This window comes from Sciurus carolinensis, chromosome 4, assembly GCF_902686445.1.
Source record: "Sciurus carolinensis chromosome 4, mSciCar1.2, whole genome shotgun sequence".
Lineage (NCBI taxonomy): Eukaryota > Metazoa > Chordata > Mammalia > Rodentia > Sciuridae > Sciurus > Sciurus carolinensis.
The window spans coordinates 146,174,623-146,199,535 of NC_062216.1; the positions used below are offsets into that span (position 1 = coordinate 146,174,623).

A 24,913-nucleotide genomic window follows, 5' to 3' on the forward strand; every position below is an offset into this window, starting at 1 on the left:
GATGCTATTGTGAATGGGGTAGTTTTCCTAATTTCTCTTTCTGAAGATTCATCACTTATGTATAAAAATGCATTGGATTTATGAGCATTGATCTTGTAACCTGCTACTTTACTGAATTCACTTATGAGTTCTAAAAGTTTTCTGGTGGAATTTCCAGGTTCCTCTAAATATATAACCATGTCATCAGCGAACAGGGATAGTTTGAGTTCTTCTTTTCCAATTCGTATCCCTTTAATTTCTTTGGTTTGTCTAATTGCTCTGTTGCCACATTTCTGATTGAAATAAAATCATTTTTAAAACCCCACTGTTTTAATGCCACAAGTTCCAATAGTTGGCTTGAAAGAGTTTGTGAGTATTAAGGTGTGAAACAACTTCCAGACCCCAGATCTCTAGAAGGAGGGGAGCCATCTAAGCAAGATCAGCTCCCAAGATGCATGTTATACAATACATTTCTGTGATAAGGCTAAGATGGATAACAGAAATGACTGTTCTTTCAGAGAGAAGATATCAGCACCTGGGAAAATAGTAGACCTAGCAAAATAAGGTCTAATCAAGTAACATTTCTTATTTTTTTTCCAAGGGTTGAATTTACTGTTCACTATCCCTTGATCATGTATTTGAGAGAAATGCCTTTTTGATAGATCTCTAGATCCTCATCTGGGAGAAAGACCATCATGAAACCCCAAATTTTAAGCTAGATGACAAGATTGAAACAAAATAATCAAGGTTACTATCTTATAGCTAGGAATAAATACATTTTGACTGCAGAAGGAAAATGAATTTTAAAAATCAAGGTAGCAGACAGCAATTTATTTCCTTTAATTCATGTCAAAACTTTGACTTTGGACTTGGGCCTAGACTTGCTTTGACAATGGAACAGTTTTGAGTAAAAACTTAAGGTATAAATGAGTTTCCACCATCTCTCTTGTTCTTCACCTTGTCTTTAAGTACAAGAACAGACTAATCTCTTTCGAAACTTCTTTAGCCTGGATTCTGGAATGAGAAGATACATGAACCAGAGTTACACAGCAGACCAACAATGGGGCAGACCAAGGCCTGGCTTCCATCTAACATGTGCAGCTGATAAACCCATCATAAGTTGAAAATGTCTTCAGTCAAAAAATGCGTTTAATACACCTAACCTACAGAGCATAACAGCACAGCAACACAGAGCTCTATCAGTTATTTACCCTCAGGATGCATGGCTGAGGGAGAGACTCCATTGCCCAATACAAGAAAGAGTATCATACCACAAATTGCAGCCTTGGAAAAGATCAAATTCAAAGTACCATTTCTAGTGCATGTGTATGACTTTCACATCATCTTAAATTAAAGAAATAAAGCATCAGTCAAATCATGGTAAATCGGGGACCATCTTTACATATTATGTCAGAAGGAAATGAACAATTGTCATTGTAAGGCACTAAGATACTGCATGTTACCACAGCAAAACTGACTTTAAAAGATACTTAATTCAGTATTTTTCATGCCTTCATTTTCCTAAGAGAAAAATAAAGTAATGACATTTTCTCTGGAGAGATCTGTTAATTGTATTCCACAAGTTAGTATGTAATACATTCTAATGGTTTAAACCTTTCAGTTCTAAATATTTTCTAATTTCCATTTCCATTTTGTCCCATGTCTAATTTAAAGTGAATTTCTTAATGTTCAAATATTTGGGACAGTTCTAGTTATTTTTTTAACTTCTAATTTAATAGCAATTTAATAAGAAAGTTGGTCCATACTATACCAATTCTTTGAGGGAGTTAATTTTAATAGATTTCAAAAGTGCAGTAAGAAAAGAATGCATGTTCTCAGTTTTTGCATGTAGTATTTAACACATTTCTATTAGACTAAAAACAATAAATTTGATGTTTGTATCTTTTTTCTGCTTACCACATTTTCTCCTTGATCCATCATTACTGAGCTCCAACCATGACTCTATAGTGGGTGATTATCTGCCTCACATTGTAGTTGTACAATATCTTAAAGTTATTTTGAGATTCTGCTACTAATAATACCTTTGCTTTGAATTTTAATATCTCCATGGAAAACTGAAATAGTTTTCAATTTAATGACATTCTTTTTCTCTAATAATGTCTTTTCTTTAAAATCTATTTTGCTTATATTAAAATTACTATATCTTTCTTCTGTTTTTATTTCTTTTTCAATTCTTTTACAACTCTATAATTCTTTACTACCAGATTTTCTGCATCTTTTTTAGAGCGCTCTTCTTTATGGCACGTGCTGGATTTTTAAAACGTATGTAGACCATTTTTACACTCTGCTTGAGGTTTTCCCTATTTATTATAATAACTAATACACTTTAATAATTTCTGTCATCGACTTTGTATTGTGTATTTGTTTTGCATTTGCTATTCTTGTTTTTTCTTGTTTCTCTTCTTTTGGAAAAACTAAATAGTCCTTTGACATTTAATGTTATTATTTTCTACTTCTTCCAATGTTACACATTCTATTTCTGTGCTAGAAATTTTGACAAATTCACTTACCAAAATCTAAAGAATCAATAGTTTATTCTCCATCTGACTAACACCTTAGAACACCTAAATTACCTTATCCCAATTTCAAGGCTATTGTTTTGCACTTTAATTCTATCTTGGCTTTTATTTGTTAATATTGATTGCCTGACAATGATAGTAGCCACAAAGATAATGCTTTAGGGGTTAATGAAACAAAAATTAATTTCCTAATTTTCACATTCTGACTTGGGTTAGGTATAACTCTGACAAACCCCCTCCCACATGGGGTATTCAGGGATCTGAATAAACTAACTTCCTTCTTTCCTTCTTTCCTTCCTTCCTTCCTTCCTTCCTTCCTTCCTTCCTTTTATTGTGGTTGCTTTTTGTTGTTGTTGTTGCTTTGGTTTTGGTTTTGGTTTTATTGGGGGGGGGCGTCTGTTTTTGTTGTTGTTGTTTTTGGTACTGGGGATCAAACTCAGGGCCACTCTACTCTATTTTGAGACAGGGTCTTGCTAAGTTGTCCAGACTAGCTTCACATTTACAATTCTCCTTGCCTCAACCTCCCAAGTCTCTGGTTACAGTTGTGTAACACCACATCTGGCACCACCACACCTGGTGGGAAACTACATTTGTAAACTGAACTGTTTCTGAATTGATTTCCAACCACATCGATGGGAGAGAGACACAGAGAACCACATACCTGTCAGCAGCATCAGAGTGGGTGAGATGCATCACCTGTTCACAGGTTGGTAAAGCTGAAGTCCCAAACTCCCCATGCTTCTTAATCCTGGTTCAGAGGAAGAACAGGAACTGCAGTCTAAGTGCCCAAGAGGAAAGAAAAAGCCCTGTCGGTCTATACACTTTAATATTCTTGTTTGTAGAGTTAATACTGTTTAGATTTACTTATTCAATTTTTTCTGTTGGTTTGTGGTTCTCCTTGCCTTTCCTACTTGTTTGTTTGAAATTCCCTTCCCTGTGCCTAAAGAACATCCTGTAGAATATTGCACCTTGTTAGAAAAACTTTGGTTTTTTAATTAGAATATCCTTTTTCTATAGCTATGCTGAATGCAGAATTCTGGATTTAAGAGTTTTAGATGTATACTTTTTATAGCTTAAGGAAGGCACTTTGACTGCCTCTTGCTTTCACTATTGTTCTTGAGAACAACTGTCATTCCAACTTTACTTTGGAGGAATTCTGTCTTCTCTTGAGAGGCTTTTAAAATCTTCTTTTTGTATTTGATGTTATGCAGTTAAATTGTGATGTACTGGCGTATTAATTTTTGAATTTTTAAAAAAAATTTCCATTATTATCTCTTTTATTTCTAGTTATTCTGGTTGGTTCCTTCCCAAATCAACCTCTTAAAATACTCTCTTCTTCTTCTGCTTTATAATTCCTGTTTCTTTAAACAGTCTGAAGATAACCGAAACTTACCTGAAGTGTCAGAAAGCTGAGTTATCTGGTAGAATAGCCAATTAAAGCAGTCAGCCAAAAATGGAGGAGTTATACCGTTATTTTCTGAGATAGTATAAGCAAAAGTCTAAAACTGAAAGGAGCTCCCACTCTTCCTATTCCATTTTCCCTGTGAAATGGTCTATGATGGAAAGTCAAGTAGATCAGATCGTGGTGGGGATGGTCTCACTGTTGAGTGCACCTAGAACTACAGGCTCCAACAGCTTTATGGACTTTGGAGTCAGAGGAAGGGCTGAGAGTGGGAAAGTACTGGGTACTGAGTGAAGCAAGCATCTTCAACATCCCTTCTCTCTCCACAGAGAAGGTCTCCATAAGGCATCTGAAGACTTCCACCGAGACCTCAAATAAAGACATCTGAAGCCAGGCACAGTGGCGCACGCCTGTAATCCCAGCGGCTCAGGAGACTGAAGCAGGAGGATCATGAGTTCAAAGACAGCCTCAGAAAAAGCAAGGCACTAAACAATTCAGTGAGACCCTCTGTCTAAATAAAATACAAAATAGGGCTGGGGATGTGGCTCAGTGGTCGAGTGCCCCTGAGTTCAATCCCTCTACCCCAAAAAATAAAAAATAAAAAGATAAAGACATCTGGGAATAAAGGGACTGGGAATATAAACATGTGAAAGAAAGTGACTGTCCAGGGGGTCTGAGGTCCCAACTGTAATTCCCATGAGAGACTGCAGGGCACTGAACTTGCACTGAATCTGGCCAGGGAGGGCAGCTTTCCCTGTGTGGCCTCTCAGGTAGGAGACTTCATAGTTGTCTCTGGTCAGAACAGAGACATCACACTTAGGTTTTAAACCAAGAACCAGATGCCACAAAAATGTAAGCATTTTATAATTATTTTTTTCTGATAATTGCAGTTACCAGCAGAGAATTTTCCCCCCCACTCCACTCAACATTTGCGAAAGACAATTTACTCACATTCTCTTTGTGGAGAAGAGAGAAGGCCAAATGGATTTATTTCTAGTTCACGTGGAAGGCATTTGCAGCTTCAAGCTGGATGTGATAAGGGTAAGGAAGGAAACTTTCTATTTGTCTGTCCACCATGGACTGGCTTGGGACTTGCTTATTTTTCTGGTTTCTATTCTCTATCTAATCTTCAAGTTCAAATTCTCTCAGTTTTTCAAATGTTCTCAGTGAAAATCACAGCTTTGTCTCTTTTCTTTGTATTCCTGATTTTGCTGTTAGCTCATCAATATATTTTTATGCCTTTAAAATGTATTTGATGTTTCTGACTATGTCCAATAGGTGATCTATTGGGTGATCTGTTGGGCCATTATAGTCTCACGTGGAAACATGAACAATAGTCCTGTTGGATATCTTTGTATTTCATGCTGCTATCTGCTGCTGGGACTGAGGACCTTGTAGTGCTGACGTGTACTCTGAAACCTCCTTATTCCCACTCTAAGCCTTTCTTGGTCTTATGGGCCTCTTCACATGCAGGGGAGCATATGAGGACTTATTCAACCCATACACTAAATGTGGGAACACATCAATATTCTCTCATATTTTCTGTTAACTATGTAATACTTGTCTTTTTACTTATCTGCTCTTACCCCAAATGGTTCAGGGTCCACTAAAGAAAAATTCTCCAAGTTAAAAATCAGGACACAAGCTTTCCATGCTTTTGGCATTGCTCAAACCTAATATCAATTTTCTATTGTCATGTTACACCCTTTCCATGTGATCCATTTCCACCAAGTGATCCATTAGGCAGAGGCCCAAAGTGGTGGGAGTCTAGAAGACATGATGGAGTTCTTCCAGTCCCTCCTCCTCCATCTGCATTTCTCTCATAAAAAGGAGATAGAGGAGGAGGAAGAGGAGAAGGAAGAAAGTCGAATCTGAAATCCAAATTCAAACAAGGATTTACTGCTTCTAGTTCAGGTTCCGTCCTTCCATGAAAGAAGAGAACCAAGGAGTACTGTAGAACCAAAATTCTTTGCTTTGGTATCTGAGAAACGATAACCTGCTTCACTCATTTGCTTACATGCATTATTTAAATGCTATATTACAATTTGTCTCTGGATCACATTAGATTCTAAGCTTCTCTAGACTGTGTCTATTTTTTAATAACTGAAAAGTTCCATTCAAGTTTGCCTGCTGAGAAAAAAGTGAAAAAAGAAAGAACATCTAGAATACCATCATATTCAATATTAAGAAGATGTTTTAAAAGAGTCCCAACTATACAAGCATATAAAAAAACAGAAACAAAAACCCAAAATCCCACTCTATCTATATTCTCAAATGAACAATAAACATGCTTTGCTTATCAACATTTTCCCAAGTGCACCTAGGAAAATTTCATCTGGAATCAGGATATAGAAAACTCAGCCATGAGAGGAATTTAATCATAGTAAAATTTCTTTGAAACATTTGCTTATTCAAATGACAGGTGTGTTTGGCTGGGGGAAAATTGGGAGAATGACCAGTGATCTGTGTAAAGTACATGTGCATGTCAGAACAAAATAGGGATCTGGAGACTTCCCTTGCCTCTCCACCACTCATCATAGCCCCCCATCTTTTTCTTCTTTCCCATTAAAATGCTTCTTAAAATGTTTCTGCTCAGAGGCAAGAAGCACTCAGGTGCTTTTCGTTCCTCCTCTCCTTCTCTTTCTTCCTTAGCCATTTATTGAACATTTACTACATACCAGGCACCATGATAGAAATGAAGATGAATGAGTCTCAGCATCTATCACCAATAACAACACTGAATGGCACCATGTGTTAGAGAACAAGTAAGAAACCACTGGAGTACCCTAGGTGGAGGAAGAGTGGTAAGTACCTTCATGTTTGAGATAACCATTTTTCTGGGCCCTTAAGAAGATGATCCATCTGGTTTCCCTGATTGAAATATGTGTACCTTCAGGAATGCAACTAAGATTACCAATGAGGGCATCAGGTTCCTAGGGGAAATGAGGGCATCAGGTTCCGAGGGGAAATGAGGGCATCAGGTTCCTAGGGAAAGGACAATTGGATTCCTAGTGTTTTTACACCTGCCAATTCTGTAAAATTTCCTCCTGATGATTACGTAAGTTTTCTTTCACGTCAGTCAAGATAACATTATGCAAGTCCTCCTAGTCACACAATAACCAGTCACAGACAATCTCTTTCAAAGCTGTTAGCATTTCCTTTATAATTCTTCCAGTTTTGATGTCATAAAGTCGGAAATGAGAGATGCAACTTTTACAATCTCATAGAGTTCTGGGGGTCAACTTTCTGGTGATATTTCAAATTTCCACTTTCATTAAGGAAAAGACAGGATTATATCAGTAAAAAACAAAATCCAGGTATAATTCATGTGTTTTTAGGTACATACCGTCTCACTCTCTTAAAACCACTGTCAAAATGAAGCATCAAGAGCTTTCCTTGTTGTGTCGCTCTAGAAAATGTCAATTGGAATTTCAATCACTCATTCTCTAATCTGGAGCAAGTGTCAAAAATCCTTTCCAAAAAGTAAATAGTTTACTCACTTCTTTATGAGCAAATGAGCTTACTTATTTTACTGAACAATAGCTCTTGAAATAAAAATGACAGTTGTGTAAATTCTGTAAGGTTTCTGATACTTTTTTCTCATTTTTGAAGAATTGCTACATTCTGTTTATCTATTGATTTGCTTAAGAAATATCTATTGAGCACACATTAAAAACCACTGTAATTGGAAAAAAATCACTGCATGTCTTCAAGGAATGTGCAAAAAATAGACAGTGTTTTGTGCCCTTAAAACTATTGACAGAATAAAATCATTGAACTAAAGAGTCTGATTTGTTAACTTTCTACTTTGAACATGACATATTGATAATGATCTGTATTGTTTATAAAAATTTTTTCTAATAGAAATATGTGAATCAAATATTTAATTTAAAATATTATAGTAATAACATCTAAAAAATAATGAATTAATTTAATGGTATTTTATTTAACTTGACATATCTCAACTATTATCACCTAAATATACATTCAATGTAAAAATTAATATTTTACACTTTTATTATACTGTCTGAAATGTTACAGATTTTCCACTTATAACACATCTCAATTCATACAAGCAACATTTTGAGTATTCAGTCATGGATCCATATAGCTAATGGTTAACACATTAGACAGTTCAGTTTTAAAACAGATGAGTTGGTATAATTTTTATATTTTATAACACAAAGAGGAATGAAGAAAATATAGTGAACAGGATGATCCTTTATGAGAATCACAGATGTCTACGTATTAAATGTTTAAATGATTTGAGAATGACAACAACAAAAGTAAAGGATTTGTATAAAAATTAAGTTCAAGTTCATAAATAAACAAAGATCTCTTTAAGAACCTGTCTGAAACTTATTTATGTGGGATGGCTTTTGTTTTTCATTTAGGTCCATGTGTTTGAAATGATCTTGCTCATGGGGTGGAGGAGTTTTAACATAATAAGCCACCATAATAGAAAATGCAATGACTTCTGACCTTGCGGAGAGGAAATCCTATGATATATGACCTGCTGGACTTCAGGGTGGGGTCTGTTCCATAGAACAATCAAAGTAGACAAGGCTCAATTCAAAGCCAAGGGAACAGCGACTACCTGGGTTGAACTTTATGTGTTTGGATAAGGCATTCTGAAAAGAGTGCATGCATTTAATCAAGTCACAAACTACATTTACTGGGCCCCTAAGGTATTCAGATTGCCTTGTTATTCCATGAGGTTACTGTGTTCATAAACCAGGTACACAAACTAGTATCTAAATGACAACCAAAGTATTCCAGAGGCTGTCAATTTTACTTCTTCTCTGTTTTAGTCAGCTTTGAATTGCAAAAAATCCTGACAAGAACAATTTTAGAAGAGAAAAAGTTTAATTGGGGGCTCACAGGGTCAGAAGTCTCAGTCCATAGATGATCAACTCCATTCCTTAGGGCTCCAGATAAGGCAGAACATCATGGTGGAAAATGATGGACAAGTGTGGTGGACCAAAGAGGCTCACAGGACAATCAGGAAGCAGAGAGACTACACTTGCTGGATACAAAATATATACCCCAAAGGCATGCCCTCGGGGTCCCAACTCCTCCAGCCACACCCTACCCTCCTCCAGTTACCACTCAGTGAATCCCATTAGAGGATTAATTCACTGATTGGGTTAAGGCCCTCATAACCCAATCATTTCACGTCTACACTTTCTTGCATGACTCATACATGAGCTTTTGTGGGGACACCACATACCCAAACCAGAATATTCTCATTTTTTTGGGAAGGAGGAGAACTTAAGGCCAAGAGTAAATCAAGTCCCTTATGGTAAGTATCACATCACATCATCTTTTGTTTCCCATATTTTTATTGGTGAATTGTATTATACATTATGGAATTTGACATATTTGTACATGCACACAATATAACAATATAATTTGGTCATTATCATTCCCCAGTATTTCCCCTTTCTTTCCCAGGATCCCTTGAATTGGAGAAGAAGATAGAGGTGAGAAAACACAACCTTTTGATCTCTGGGCTGTGAATTTTTAAGCAGTCAGACGTATAACAAAAGATATCAGTAACTATTAGAATGTATGACACAGGTATAGGATCCAGGGATATTGATCCTATGGTTCATATGACAAGAGATTTCATTAGCATTGTTTGAATTTTGAATTAGTTGTCCCAATTCACCCTTGTTATTCTCATTCATATCTTAAATTTACTTAAGCCAGTATTTTCTGTGCTCAAAATATTGTCATTATTAGTTTGCTATCAGTTATGTATAATTCATGCACTCAATATAAGAGTTAATATTCACTCATTAAAACAAGAGCAAAAAAAAAAAAGTTGTCCAAAGAACATATAGGTACCATATCAAAGCATGGTATGTTTTAATAGGTATGTTTTAATACACAACTTAAGAATCCATTTGCTGGGCTGAGATGTAGCTCAGTGGCAAAGTGTTTGCCCCACATTTTCAAAACCCTGGGTTTGATCCCCAGTTCTAAAAAAAAAAAAAAAAAAATAGAATCCATTTGCCAACCATACTCCTAGGACTAACTGGCTCACAGATTCAAGAAAAGCTGTTGGAGATCAATGATTCCAATTTATTCTCATTTTGTAAGGCACCCTCCATGACATCAGGATTTGGTACAACAATGACAAATTCTGATGTGTGCTGAAGAGAGCAGAGTCTGAGATAATTGCTAGTATCACCCAAATGATCCCCAGTGAGCCATAGTTAAATGCCAAAACCCAGAGGTCATGTGTTAAACAGGCCTAAGATAAATGTCTTTATCTCATCTGTGCAGTGGCCTCCCACGCTTCTAAAACATATTACCAGTGTTTAAATCATTAGTACGATATGAAAAAAAAAAAACTTTGTACAGCTTGCAGTTCCATGTAGTGTGCAGTTTGCAAAGTAAGCCCAACCTTACATCTGCCCCCTCCTCTCACTAATTATTCATCAAGCTTATTTCCCAATCTGACTTCTCATTTCCATAACCTATTTTCCTTTTCACCTTTCTACCTCTCTGCTCTAGTTTTTAATTTTTTTCCCTTTCTTATTCTCTAATGCAAAAGTACATTTTGTCCCTAGATAGCACATTTTATATATTCAGGTTAATATTATTAGACTAAAACATTCCTCACTACCACCAGGATCCCTGAAGCAATCCTGAAATGGCAAGTCATTTAAAGCAGAACTCCAGTCTACATGAAAGTCAAGGATCCCTCAGCTGAAAGGGGTGCCTATTTCATTGTATTTCCTACTCATGTTATTCACATTAGAGGTTAGGGAGTTTCTTACTTGACTATATTTATGGTGTCGGAGAGCATGTAACCAAAAAGGCAATCTTTTCCTTTACGTTTATTGTTAATTAAGTACATGGGAAGGTAATATCCTTGGTCAGCAGGGAATCATATTCTCAGTTGCAAGTCTCTAGCTTGATATTGACTGTGGGATCATGAGCAATTATCCAACTTCTCAAAGCTTCTGTTTCCTCATCAGCAATATGGGAATAATGAAGAACCTACATTAGCATCTCCTGGATAGTTGATGAGATAATACACATTCCTTGCCCACGAGAGGTACTCAAGAAACTTGTCATGGTATTATTACTATCATTATTATCAGTAATAGTGGATTAGCATTATGAAGTCTTCATCAATAGGGAAAAAATTAAAAAAAGAAAACTCCATGGAGTTCATTCAGTGTTCAAAAATATATGCCAATGACCAAAATATATGCTGGAAAAGATAACAGAAGGCAGGTGCAGTGGCCAGGAACAGGGAGGAGAAAGTCTACTCTTATGGTAATTTAAAAGGAAGCCCAAGATAATTGTTCAATTTTTTCCTCTTATTTGCCAGTTTAGCACACTGAATGTGACTAATGGTCTCATAAGTCTGTTTTAATCAATAGTGTCTCCATTGTATTCTCTTGATATTTATAAGTCAGACTGAATCATCATTAGATAAGAGATAGGAATGGTGGAGGGGAATGGGAGGGCAAGAGAGGGTAATGGTGGGTAGATAAAATTAAAATAAGTTATATGCAGATACGAATATGCTCCAATGAAACCCATTATTCTGTATAATTAATATGTACAAATAAAAAAAGACTGAGTCATTTGATCTTTAGAGATCTTTAGATTTCTCTGCATCTAGATTTTGCTAACTGCATGTCTATGTTGCCACTAGAAGGTTCCCACATTTTCTATTGTTCCTGTTGTTAGATCTAAGGAATGATCAGATTCAGATTTGACTGTTTTTTACAGAACTACTTTATAGATGGCATATTTTCCTACCAAGAGACACATTTTCTCTCTCTTTTAATTTTATAAGAAGTTATTGGTGCTCAGGGTCTTGATCCTTTGTGTGAATCAGTGAGAAAGGGGGGAGGGAGGAAGAGATAATATTGCAACCTTATTATTCCTTCATTATTTCCTAGAACATTTCTATTTAAAAAAAAAAAAAAACTAGCCCTCCTCTATCAATTCACTGTTCAATGATACAATATTGGAAAGGCAGGGTAAATGCTTAACCTGACGCTTCTCCCTATTTTTTGCCAGTTTTAAAAATAAGAAGAAGACTCTCACATTGGAGGAACCAGTGCATTTTGTGAGTGTTTTTGGGTAGTGCTACAGATCTGTGATGGCCTCATTGAATTATCCCTGTGCCCTCAAAGTGAAGATTGTTATCCTTAAAATAGAAAGAAGGGGATTTAGGTATTAGAAGAGGTTAAATAAAACTCTATCCTTGATTTTAAATTGGAAGATACAGTAGGAATTTTCATTAACTTTATCTTAAAAAATAATTCCTAATTTAGTCTAATGAAAAGACCTCAAAACCATGACTAACCAAAGAACAACAACCCTTTTCCAGCCCAGAGTTTCATTAAAAAAATACTATCTCACCAAAACAAAACAAAATTTCTGGGACAAAGTGTGTGCAAGATGATTTTAGAACATTTTACCATATTACTTAACAAGGAAGTTGTCCAACACTGTTAAGGTCATGGTGAAAAGATTTAGACATTAATCTAAAGATCCACTGACAAAAGATGAAACAGTTCCAATTGTACTGGGAAAACAAACCAAACCAAAACAAAACAAAACAACATGTTCTATATCTGTTTGAGCAATGTTCTACACACACACACACACACACAAAAAAAAAAAAAACTATGTCAACTTTATTAGTCATCATTTCCAAATTCTTTATATTTGATGATTTCTATCTGATTATTTTTTCAGTTACTGGGTATTACACATATATTACAATAAAATAAACTTTAGCAAAGAAAGAAAGAGAAGAAAAATGGGATAATTTGATCATCAATAAGAATGCAAGCTGCAATGAGTAACTTTTTGGCTGCTAAATCTCCAGTGTTCAGAATAGTGCTCTGCACAGAGTAAACATTCAAACACTAAATAAATCAACAAATGGACTCAATTACCATCTATATACTTATTACTTCCAAATGTAACCCCAAACTTAGAGTACTCACTGAGCTTCTTATCTATATATTTGACTTCCCACAATATACCTTCATGTGGATAGTAAGTAGGACTTTGTAGTCAAACCAAAATTAATTATGTCCTCCTTTTCAGTGGCTTGTTCCACTCTCCACCACCCAAATAAGAAACTTGTCTATCCTTGATGCTTCCTTCTATCTCAACTCCCACATTAAATTCATCAGCAAATCTTGTTGACTTGACTTAAAAAAAAATATTTTCCAAACTGTCTTTTTTCTTCTTTATCCACATCCCAATTTAGTTTGGTTATCTTTCTCTGCAGGCTTATGATGTTCTACTAAGACTTATCCACCCTGCAAACCTCCAATCTGTTCTCACCACAGCTAAAATATGGCAAAAGTGCAAATCTGCCTGTGTCACTTGCCTACTTAAAAGTCATCAATAACTTTATGTAAGTTAAGATAGCATAGGTTAATGCTTCTGTAACAAAGGCAAAATCTCAATAATTTAAGATGAAGTTATCTTTCACTCAGGTCTAGATCAGGGACTTTCACACACAACTGTCCTTATCATTAATCCAGACTGGATCAATTTCATAGTTCTGCAGTTCTGATAGATCAATGGTAGTGTACTTGCCTGGGTTCTATATCCCCAGTATAACCAAAAAAAAAAAAAAAAAAAAAAAAAAAAAAAAAAGAACAAGCAAAAACTGTTACATCAGTTTTATAGTTCTGACATTACAGGGCTTCTATGTTCAATGCTGGGAGGAAGAGAGGGATGCAAAATTTTTTCAGATATCCATTACTTCAGTATATGCATTAGTATATGTATTCCTACTGCTGCTGTAACAAATTACCATGGTTGTACATGGTATACTTATATAAGATAACACAAAGCAGTTATCTTGGAGCTTTGGAAATCAGATGTCTCAAATGGATCTCACTGGGCTAAAAGTTCAGATGTCAGCTGGTTCCTTCTGGTGTCTTTAGGAAATGATCTACTTGGTTTTTTTTCTAGCATCTACAGACTGTCTATATTTCTTGGGTCAAGGCCCATTCTTTTGTCATCAAAGGCAGGATTATAGTGTCTTCAAATATCTCTCTTTCTCCCTCTTCCTCTTTCTTTCTTTCCTTTTCCCTGTCATTAGGTCATCATAGCTCCTTCTTATAAAGACCCTTACAATTACATCAGGCCCATTGGATAATCCAGGATAGCATCCTATCTCAAGGTCCTTAATCACATCTGTAAAGATATTTTATCCATGTGAGGTATCATATTCAGAGATTCTTGGGTACTTGTATCTTTGGGGTGAGGGACCTGAACCTTAATCAGAGTCCATATTGGTCCTTACAGTCTATTATCCAGCACTAGTGACAAACCCTCTCCCAGGTGCAAGATTTCTGGGGCACATAGTCTTACATGTGCCAGGAAGGAAAAAAGAAAGACAGATACTGGTGAGCACCAGTAATACCTACCCTAGGGTCCTACTGCTCTTAGAATTAAATCTGAACTGTGTTGACCAGGTAAGCCCTATAGGATCTGCCCTACTACCATGTTCCATTTGACCTAAACTACATACAATTCCCCAAGTACTTTGCCTGTTCTCTATCACCCCATGAATTTCAGACTCTTCTTTATGTAGAAATTCTATATCCTTCTTTTCATTTCTTCCCTTCTTAGATACTATGCTCTAACTGACTTGAAGTACTTAGGCTGCAATGAGTTGAAGGCTTTTCTTCACACCTAGGCTCATTGCTCATGTGGATTCCTTATGCAGTGATGTGATTAGTTGCCTGGGCATGCTACTTACACTACTGGCATCAAAGGCCTATTTACCATTCACTTGCTTTCGTAGCCTAAGACAAGTTAATTAACATCTTTGTATATCCATTTTCTCATTTGTAAAAGGGAGAATCATAATCAACCAAATTTATAGAGTTTTGTGAGGATTAAGTGAGAAAAATGAATATGAAGTATTAGCACATTGTCACTAAGAAATGCCTAAGTTCACTGGTTATTATTACAAGGAATTCCCTTTTTCCTTCTTGCCCTGAAATGATACCTTTTGAAAATCTTTCTTATTTTTGAATGTTTGGTTCATAAATCTATGCAATGGGTTGATTGTGTCTCCCTAAATTCATGTGTTGGAAACAGTCTCCAAATTCAAATGTTAATAGATTTAGAGGTGTAACTTTGAGAACTCTACCACAGATTTGTTAAGAGGCAGATTCTGATTCAATGGACCTTGGAATAGATCTGAAATGCTGCATTCCCAACAAGTTCCCTGGAAAGGTTGTGCTGCTGATCCTCCAATCCCACTTGAGTATCTGGAATCTAGAAGGGAGGGTGGGATTGCAATCTAATACACTCAGGAAAAAACAAAATTAAAACCTATGAGTCAACAAGACAGAGTGTACAAACTAAAGAATAACACCTGCAAGAAAGGAGCATGGGCCAGGAGACCAGGGTCAAAATCAAGGGAGGCACATTACATGGTCATTTACAGCCATGACACAGCTGACCCAGACCTATCCTGGCATCAGAGCCCAGGAAAGATAAGGCCTGGAGAACTGAGTAGAGAAAGATGCTCACCACAGCAAAATCCTTCCTTCTTGTAAAGAGGCAATATAGTATGGTAGATAAAGCTCTGGACTTAGAAATAAATTCCAGTGAGATGGAGTCCAGAGTCTTGCACTTACTAGTCGTATGATGTCTTTGAGGACCCATTTCCTAACCCAAGAGAGGAAGAGTAATACTTTCTTCAAAAGATTGTTGTCAAGATTAAATAAGACAATTCTTTCATTTGGTAGTTGGGTACCTAGAAGATCTCTAAGTTCCTAGACTCAGATTATTCATCTATGATAAACATAAAGATGACCATAGTGCCCTATTTGAAAAAAAAAAAATCTTGTCTATAATAAAACTCACAAGTCTCGCCTAAATTGCTGAGAAGAAAACTTTTTCAGCTAAACCATTATTATGCAGGAGATGATAGAAGCCTAAAATGAGGGGCTGCAAAACCCAAGGAGGTAAATAACCTCAATGAAAGTCATGAATTAGGCAGGAATTGGAGGTCCTTAGAGGATGCCTGTCCTTTCACGAGACAGTCACCAAGAGAGAAAGTAGGCCTGGCTTCAACATAAAGAGGGAGATATTTACTTGAAAACCTCTTAATTTTTAAATGTTGGCAATAATTCAAATATTTAAATACTTGTTTGGGCCACATAAAACTTAACTTGCAGGCTCAATTCCTGCCCTGAGCTAACAATCCTCACCCTCTGCCTTCCACCTTTGCCTTAATCCTTCGAGAAATTCATGCCTTGTAAAAGAAGACAAAGCTGTCCTTCAGCACTCTCTGCATGGTAGAGAGTCATGCAATCCTAAAGGAAAGAATATGAGACTTTCAGAATAAAGTGCATTTCCAGCATCCTTAAAGCAGGCCATGCAGACTTGGAAAAAAAAACCTCTGCCCTTTTATATAATGCCTAAGAAGGAAGGCAGGAACCAATATAAGGTGGCCCTTCATCAGTTAGGAGTCTCGGCTAACTCAGGGTTGGGGAGACTTTTCATGATATGATCTTATAAACTAACTGCCCCCAAGATTCCAACAGTTACAGACCTGGCTTCTGAGAAACCGAGGAAGTGCGAAGACCTGTCCTTTAAAACTGATTCTTTCAATCAAGTCAGAAAGATTCAGACATGTTGCTCACAGTAACAGAAATGAGTTTATTGAAAGGATTGGAAAAGGGAAAGGATACATTCTCAAGGGAGAGAACGGGTCCTCTTGGATATGAGAGGGACAATGTGCCTCTCATGCACTCCAGTTTTATTGGGGATCCCAGAGAAGTTTCCAGAGAAACTTTCCACCCAGTCCAACTCTTGACTTTTACTGAGAGCAAGATGACATCAGACTTTCAAGTACCCACTGCCATGGCAACTCCAGGTCACCTTGGGCCATGCTGACTGGTTCTAGTTGGATTCTTAACCATACATTCTCACAACTTTTATTGTTAGGAGGAACTGTTTTAGTCAGAGTTCTCTAGAGGAATAGAATCAACAAGAAATATGATTATAGAAAGGGAAATTTATTAGAATGGCATATACAACCAGAAGCTGGATAGTTCACAGTGGCCATCTGCAGACTGGAGAGCTGGAAGAACCAGTAACTGTGCAGTCCAAGAGGCAGAAGCCCCAAACAAGAGGGATCAACAGTGCTACCCTAGTCCAAGATGGAAGACTTCTGGAAACTCCCTGGAGAATTACTGGCAGAGTCCACTTTGGAAGAACAAAGAAGTAAGAGTCGGATACCTCAGACAATTGAAGCAGTAATCAAGAACCCAATCAAGAAGAGTCAAACTTGCATCTACTACTGCTCCCTTGTTCTTCCAACTGTTATTCCATCCAATCCACCATCTTTTTGGATGATGATGCCCTTTCAGGGAGGGTCTTCACTTCAATTGGCTATCCCACATGCCAATCATTCTAGACACACCCTCATCGACACACCAGAAGTCTCTTAATCATCAGCATCTCTTAATCCAATCAAGTTACAGTTCAAATTAACCATTACAGGAAATATCCTTATCTCCCAGTTTCAGGATCTGATCACAAAATCTACCCATTCAGAATAACTTGAATTCCTCTTATCAACATTATTTTGGGCCTGCATTTCTCCTGCAGTTAACAAGTAATTTGCTGAGGAATGTGACATATCCTGTCCACTTTGGCCAGGCAGGGATGCAGGTAAATTTCTTCTTGGAAAAGAAAGCATGTAGGGGACAGCACAGTGGGCCCATTTTATAGAATTGTCTTCTTAACCTCTTGTTCTCCCCATTCTCATCTGTCTGTTCCCTAACACAACTCTGTATTTTTCCCTCCTAAGGGCAAGACCACTTTCAACTTTCATTTTCCATGTATTTTTCTCAGTTCTAATCTTTGCATGGTTTACCACGGAATTTATCCATTAATCCTTAAGATTTTTGTTTTCTTCTATCACTGAATGTCAAGCACTCTTGTAGGTGCTAGAGATAGAGCAGAAAAAGATAGTGGAGTGGAAACATTAATAAAGAATAATAAAGAATGTAATAAGAATAATAAATCAGCGGCTGGGGAGATAGCTCAGTTGGTAGAGTACTTGCAAGCACAAGGTCCTGGGCTCGATCCCCAATACTGCAAAAGAAAAAAACAAACAAACAAACAAACAAAAAAGAATAATAAATCAGGAAACAATTTCAGAGAGTGGTAAGTACTAATGACAAAATAAAATAGAATGGTGTGGGAAAATTTCATGCTTTGAAGGGTTGTGAATCTATTTTTACTTAAATGATTGAAAAGACCTCTTTGAAAAGGTGACATTTAAGCAGAGATGGAGGATAAAGAGACAGTAGCATATTAACATCTGAGGGAAGACTATGATGGAAGCTGATCCCTTTTGTGGAAGCAGTGTGACTTGTTTTTGGAAGATGGGAAGGCTGGTGGGGCTACTGTCTAGATGAGAAGGAAGGAGTGGGCAGCAACTGAGAGGAGGAGAGAGGGGCCACAGCAGGCACCTCATGTGGGCCTAACAGGAAAGAAGGCTGGGGTGAGTTTGAGGGTCGTGCAAAACCAGTGAAAAGTATTTAAAAGGAATATTATGATATAATTTATATTTTCTACGTTTTCAGGAATCACTCAGGCCGCTGTGTGAAGAATGGATCCAGAGCAGCAGGAATAGCAGCAGGGGACTCATTTCCACACCATTGCTGGAGGCAGAACAGCATAAAGCCTCAAACAGTGGAGAGAATAAATTCAGCAATTTTTGGAGAAAACACCAATGGGATATTAATATATGTGTATTAAGATAAGGTAAAGGAGAGGGGGAAGGAAGGGAAGAAAGAAAAAAAGAAGGAAGGAAGGAAGAAAGGGAAGGAGGGAGAAAGACAGAACTACAAGGTTCAAGTATGTTAGGAAATACAGAGTGTTATGGTTTGGATGTGAGGTGTCCCCCAAAAGCTCACATGTGAGAGAATGCAGGAAGGTTCTGAGGAGAAATGATTTGGTTGTAAGAGTCTTAACCTGATCAGTGAATTAATCCCTGATGGGATTAATCAAAATGGAAGGGTGTGGCTGGAGAAGATTGGAATTGGGGCATGACTGTGGGGTATATATTTTGTATCTGGAGCGTGGAGACTCAGTCTCTCTGCTTCCTGATCACCGTGATGCAAGCTGCTTCCCTCTGCCACACTCTTCCACCATGATGTTCTGCCTCACCTCGAGCCCTGAGGAATGGAGCCGGCCTTCTACAGGCTAACATTTCTGAAACCGTGAGCCTTCAAATTAACCTTTCCTGGTCTATCATTGTCCTGATCAGATCAGTTAGTCACAGCAGTGAAAAAGCTGACTAAAACACAGAGTTAATATAACTCTGAGTGTGTGTGTGTGTGTGTGTGTGTGTGTGAAAGAGAGAGACAGAGAGAAATGTCTACCAAGGGCAGTGGCAAGGTGGGAGTTATTTTAGTAAAAAGTACTCTTATTCTTCCAAACTTCTTTGAACATGAACTAATTTTATCCATGAAGTAGCTCCAGGGACTTGCATGCTACAAAAACAAACTTGAAAAATGTTGTCAAAGTATGATTTTCCAAAAGTTACAAGCACAATTGTCATAGACAGTAGTCTCCTCTTATCTCAAGAGATAATGCTGGAAGCCCCCAGTAGAGGTCTGAAACCATGGATAGTACTGAATCCAATATATACAATGCTTTTTCCTCTACTTACATGCATAATTTAGTTCCTTTTCCATCTTATCTAAGTACTTATCATGTACTGCGGCCACAACTTTTTCAGTTTGAGATATGACAGCCAAAACAGCAATAATTTCTTTTTCCTCCTTCACAATTCATGAATAGAAGATTCATTCTACCATAAGTCTTAGCAACCTTAGCGTATGATTTTTCTTCTTTGTTGCTAAGAACTTTCACCTTTTCACTTAAAGAGAGCACTTTACAGTTTTTTCTTGATATATTTAAATTTCCGGCATCACTACTCTTGAACTATAGGGTCATTATTCAGTAAAATAAAGGTTGTTGAAACACAAGTCCTGTGACAATATGGTAGTCTTTCTGATATCTAAGACAGCTACAAAAGACTAAGGGCAGGTAGTGTGTACAGTATGAATACTGTGGACCAAGGGATGATCACGTCCAACCAGGATAAAATGGGACCAAGACAGATTTTATCCTTCTACCAAGACATATGTGCAATTTAAAACTTGTGAGTTCTTTGTTTCTGGAATTTTTCTTCCTTTCTTTTTTTTTTTTTTTTTTCTTTTTTTGATACTGCAAATTGAACCCAGGGGCACTTTACCCTCTTCCACTGACCTACATCCCCAGTCCTTTCTATTTTTATTTTCAATTTTTTTTTTTTTTTTTTTTTGAGGCAGGAATTCACTAAATTACAGAGGCTGGTCTTGAACTTGCAATCCTCCTGCCTCAGTCTCCCAAACTGCTGGGATTACAGGTATGCACCACTACACTGGGCTTGGAATTTTTCATTTAATTTGTTCAAACTGAGGTTGATCTCAGGTAACCAAAACCACAGAAAGCGAAACCGTGGATAAAGAGAATTACTCTATTCAACTCATTTACTATGGGACCAGAAGATGGTAAAACTTGTTCAAAGCACATCTGAAGGACTACGTAGTCATAGGAATTTGAATACAATTGCTAGGTTAGATACAATCCTGATTAATGTCCTCCAGAGAAGTGATCATTAAGTTCTTCTATAGTTATTTTATAGAAGTTTCTATTCTATAGAAATTATTTACATCTCTACTGACTCCATAGTCTCAGTGTAATGTTCAATAGAATCCTGGTTTGGAAGACAAATTATGTGATTTTTCTGTTTATTAATCAAACACATAAGTTCCAAAATCTAGACTTTCAAGCTAGAATAAAGAGAAAATCCAACAAAAGTACTTTCCTTTAGGTAGGCAAATAATTCTTGGTTAGGTCAATAACATTCCAATATAAAATTTAAAAATATGTTGGCCTTTATTAGTCTATTTCCACATTTGGGATACTTTTCCTTAACAGACATCATATAACTTAAATAATCTCAAGGATTATTTAAGATTCCTCATGAATACACACATACACATACACATAATGATTGCTTATTATATTCCGGTCATTCCATTTACATAGATATAACACTCTATGCTAACTCATTTGAATACATAGAATAATATAGTTTTCAGAAACTACTGCCAGAGAAGTAACTTCGGTGTGGAAATTTGTATGTAGAAATTTGTATGATTATACTTTCAAAAACCTCTAAGTTGTTTGCTCTTTGGTTAAGAGCCTGCAAAACCAAGCCCAAGAAATTCATCTTTGTGATTTCACCTATAGGACCTATCATAAAGTCAAATTCCCTTGTTTCCAAGACCCCCATAATCTATTTATGTTCTTGGTCTGCCAGAAAGGGACTTAGGGATAGCTGAGCTCCTCCTTTATTTTGACAATCCTTCTTTGTAAAACAGTTATGGTAATTGTCTCAGTAAAATACTTCTTACTATATAGATGAGCTAGTTAAGAAATACTGAACATATTAAATAAAACCTAATCTTCTTTAGCATCTTGAATGAGTTTTGTGATTATACTTAGAATCTCTGGGAAATCTCACAAATTTTAAGTGTAAACAATATATTGATTTTTACCTCCTGAAGTTAAGATCTGATCTTCAAAAGCAAAAAAAAAAAAAAGTAGTTCTTGATTAAACCAATAAGTTCCAAGTTTTCAATTCTACAGATAGTTCAAAAAACAGACACAGTTATATTAAAATAAGTTGGAAATCATAATCTAGAGCTTATATGTATTATACCAAATTTATATTAGGTAATTAATCTGAGTATAATAATCTTATTCTTCAGTGCTATAGAATTATATATTATATATTATATACTATGCCTAAGTTTTTATAGGTATCCTGTATGTAGGACAATGGGACAAAAGAAAAGATCATTCCTAAAAAGACTAACTCATAGAACATGGACTACTTATCAACCTAACCAAACAGATTTTAAATATGCCAATGTAAGGAACTTTAGCTCTGTAAAGTAAAAATCTTTTGTGCTTTTTTTTAATAATAGTAAGATATAGAATATCTACTGAGTAATATCATAAAAGATAAAGGATATATTTTATTACATCTGGAAAAAGCAAAAGATGCCAAGATACACATTATTTTGAAAGAGTGAAAACCAAATTCTGGTGTTGTACAAATATAATTATTTGATAGTAAAAATGTCAAAGACTTCTTCTTTATCTTTTGAGCAAGTCCTCAAAAATGAATAACATTTTAATAACATACTCATTAGTTTCAGGTTCATTACTCTCAAATATAATAAGCTAAGGAAATAAATTTTATTTGCTTTCTACAAGATTCCTACAACATTCTATATCTATGCAGATTTTGTTTCTTACTATTTGACCTGACACTGGTCAAAACTACAGTCTCTAACACTTGATAAACAAAAACATATCCATTATGTTAATCATTGTCAACCCTCTGTCACTACTGTTCCTAACATAGCCTCAATTGCTCATATTAATTCTAATTCTTAACCAGATTGAGTATTTTTATAGAAAAAATAAAGAGATATGTAATGGTAACTGTGTATCTTAAGCATTTTAGCATACTAACAAAGCTCATGAATGGAGATCAGTAAAAATCTCTGTTGGGATAGTTTAATACACTCTCCACAGTCACACCAATTTCTTTCACATCTTTTTAAAATGGAAAAAATGAATACATACATTAATATGATCCAAAATATGACAACTGTATAATGTATATATATACATATATATATAAGGAGCCAGTAAAAAATTTGGCTCTGAATTTATGTGCTCATACCTACATGTATACATACATCTTTGGTGACCAATGTTTTAGTATCCTATCTTAGAATTATCTGAGATTAATTATCTTGATTTATTATTAGTGCAAGAATTTAGAGCTAATTACAGGATTTGACAGTTATGTTTAAGCTGAACTCACTATGTATATAAAAACATGTATTGAAAGTTGAACTCCATTTAGTTGAACACATGATTTTGCCTTTATTCTTAATTTTAAACATCATGCATTGATATCTAATTTGATTGGTAAAACATTATTAAAATGTTAACCAAATGAAAAATCCAAATGTTATATAAATAAAATACATGTTCATCTTATGCTCTATATTGACCATATCAGGAAAAATATACCAAGTGTTTTTAAAAAAAGCATTAAACCAGTTTATTGGATCCAAAGTTTGATTTTAATTATGTGAACTCATATTATTAATTGAATATAAAAATGAGAATATAAATGGAAATTGGAGAGTGGAGACTGAAGAATGTTTTATATATATACATAAAATATAATATATATATATATATATATATTCATGAATATCAATCAATCAGAACAGAGTTCCTATATTGAGAAACTTTTTAATGTATTACTATTCTCCAGCAATAGGAAAATATTTTATATTTCTAAGATGAAATGAGTTCCAGTTATCTATTATTGCTTAACAACCCTTTTCAAAATTTAGTAGCTAGAAACAGCTATCATTTATTTTGATCACAAATCCACAATTTGGGCACAATATTTGGCAGGGAAAGGTCCATGAAATGTCAGTTGGGGTGGCTTAACTGGGGAATAGAGAATTCATTTCCAAAAAGTTTCAATCATGTGGCTAGCAAGTGGGAGTTGGTTGTTGGCTATGAACTCAATGTGGGCAGAGGGCCAGGACCTTGGTTTCTCTCCAGGTGGGTTTGTCTACATGAGTGGCTTGGGCTTCCTCACAGCATGGGCTCCCAACCATAGAAACACTTTTATGCTTCAGCTTCAGAAGCCAGAGTGTATTACTTATACTTTATTGCAAAACTGGCCCAAATTCCAGAGGACAAAAAACAGATTCTGCCTCTCAGTGTGAGGAGCATCAAAGTCACATTGTGATAAGAACAAGTTGGATAGGAAAAATTGTGGTGCCCATTTTTTTAAATACAATCTGTGAAAATTTGTGTTTCACAACTACAGTCACACATTCACACAGAGAGCTCACAGTTTCCATTCTATGACAACCATCATGCATCAAAAGCAAAAACCAAACACATTATCCTTTAAATACTTTGAGTTTACAAATAGACCAACAGTCAACCAAACAAAAAAGACTACCAAACCGTATTCCCTATCCTCTTACTACCACCCCCATTACTTCTGAACTTCCAGCAGTAATTGCTGGCTTGCAGTCATGAGGGTTGCCTTAAGTGCTTCCCCATGGAAGTAGAATATGTTTGAATTTCCTGATTTTGCCCAATTTTCAGAAAGAATATTTTCTAAGAAGAATCCAGTCTCACCAGATACAATTTTCAAACTAGAATCTCCAGTCAATACAAGACAAATATCTGACACAAGGCCAATAATAGCTTAAAGATGCTAAAATGTGCAGCTACTTAAGTCCTTAAAATGGTATATTGTTTGAATGTAACCTCCAGTATACATCAAAGCATTTCTAGATTGCTTCTAACACCTAATACAATGTCAAGGCTATGTAAATGTTTTCATACTGTATTTTTTAGGGAATAATGACCTTAAACTCTGTACATGTTCAGTACAGACACAATTTTTTTCAAATATTTTTAGTCTGTAGTTGGTTGCCTCTAAGAATGTGGAAACCACAGATGTGGATGGTCAACTATACTCTATCTGTATTACAGTATATATAGTTTTATGTGCTATATATAACACCTGTGTATATGTACATACACATATATACCATATGTACATAGCAGATATTACTAACACCATTTTAATAAAACTACTACTATTATTCTTCTTTATAATCCTATATGTAAGGTGATATGATATTAAGAGGGCTGTCAACTTAGCTTTATTTTGACCTATGTGTCCAAAAATTGTAGTGATAATAATTAATATCTAAATGGTTTCAATATTTCAACCATAAATTCTAGGGAGGAACATACATTGCCATCTAATACCTTTCTT

At 35.9% G+C, this 24,913-nt stretch overlaps 1 long non-coding RNA gene across 1 annotated transcript in view; it reads right to left on the reverse strand.

Annotated features, from left to right (window-relative positions):
• Window positions 1–212: 212 nt before the first annotated feature.
• The window catches only part of LOC124983430 (uncharacterized), a 49,190-nt gene continuing 24,489 nt past the window's right edge, over window positions 213–24,913 (reverse strand). Inside the window, exons 2-3 of the long non-coding RNA XR_007108436.1 lie at window positions 3,181–3,297; window positions 213–993 (exon numbers count right to left, since the gene is read on the reverse strand). This is a non-coding gene — a long non-coding RNA (uncharacterized LOC124983430). The remainder of the gene's footprint in view (window positions 994–3,180; window positions 3,298–24,913) is intronic.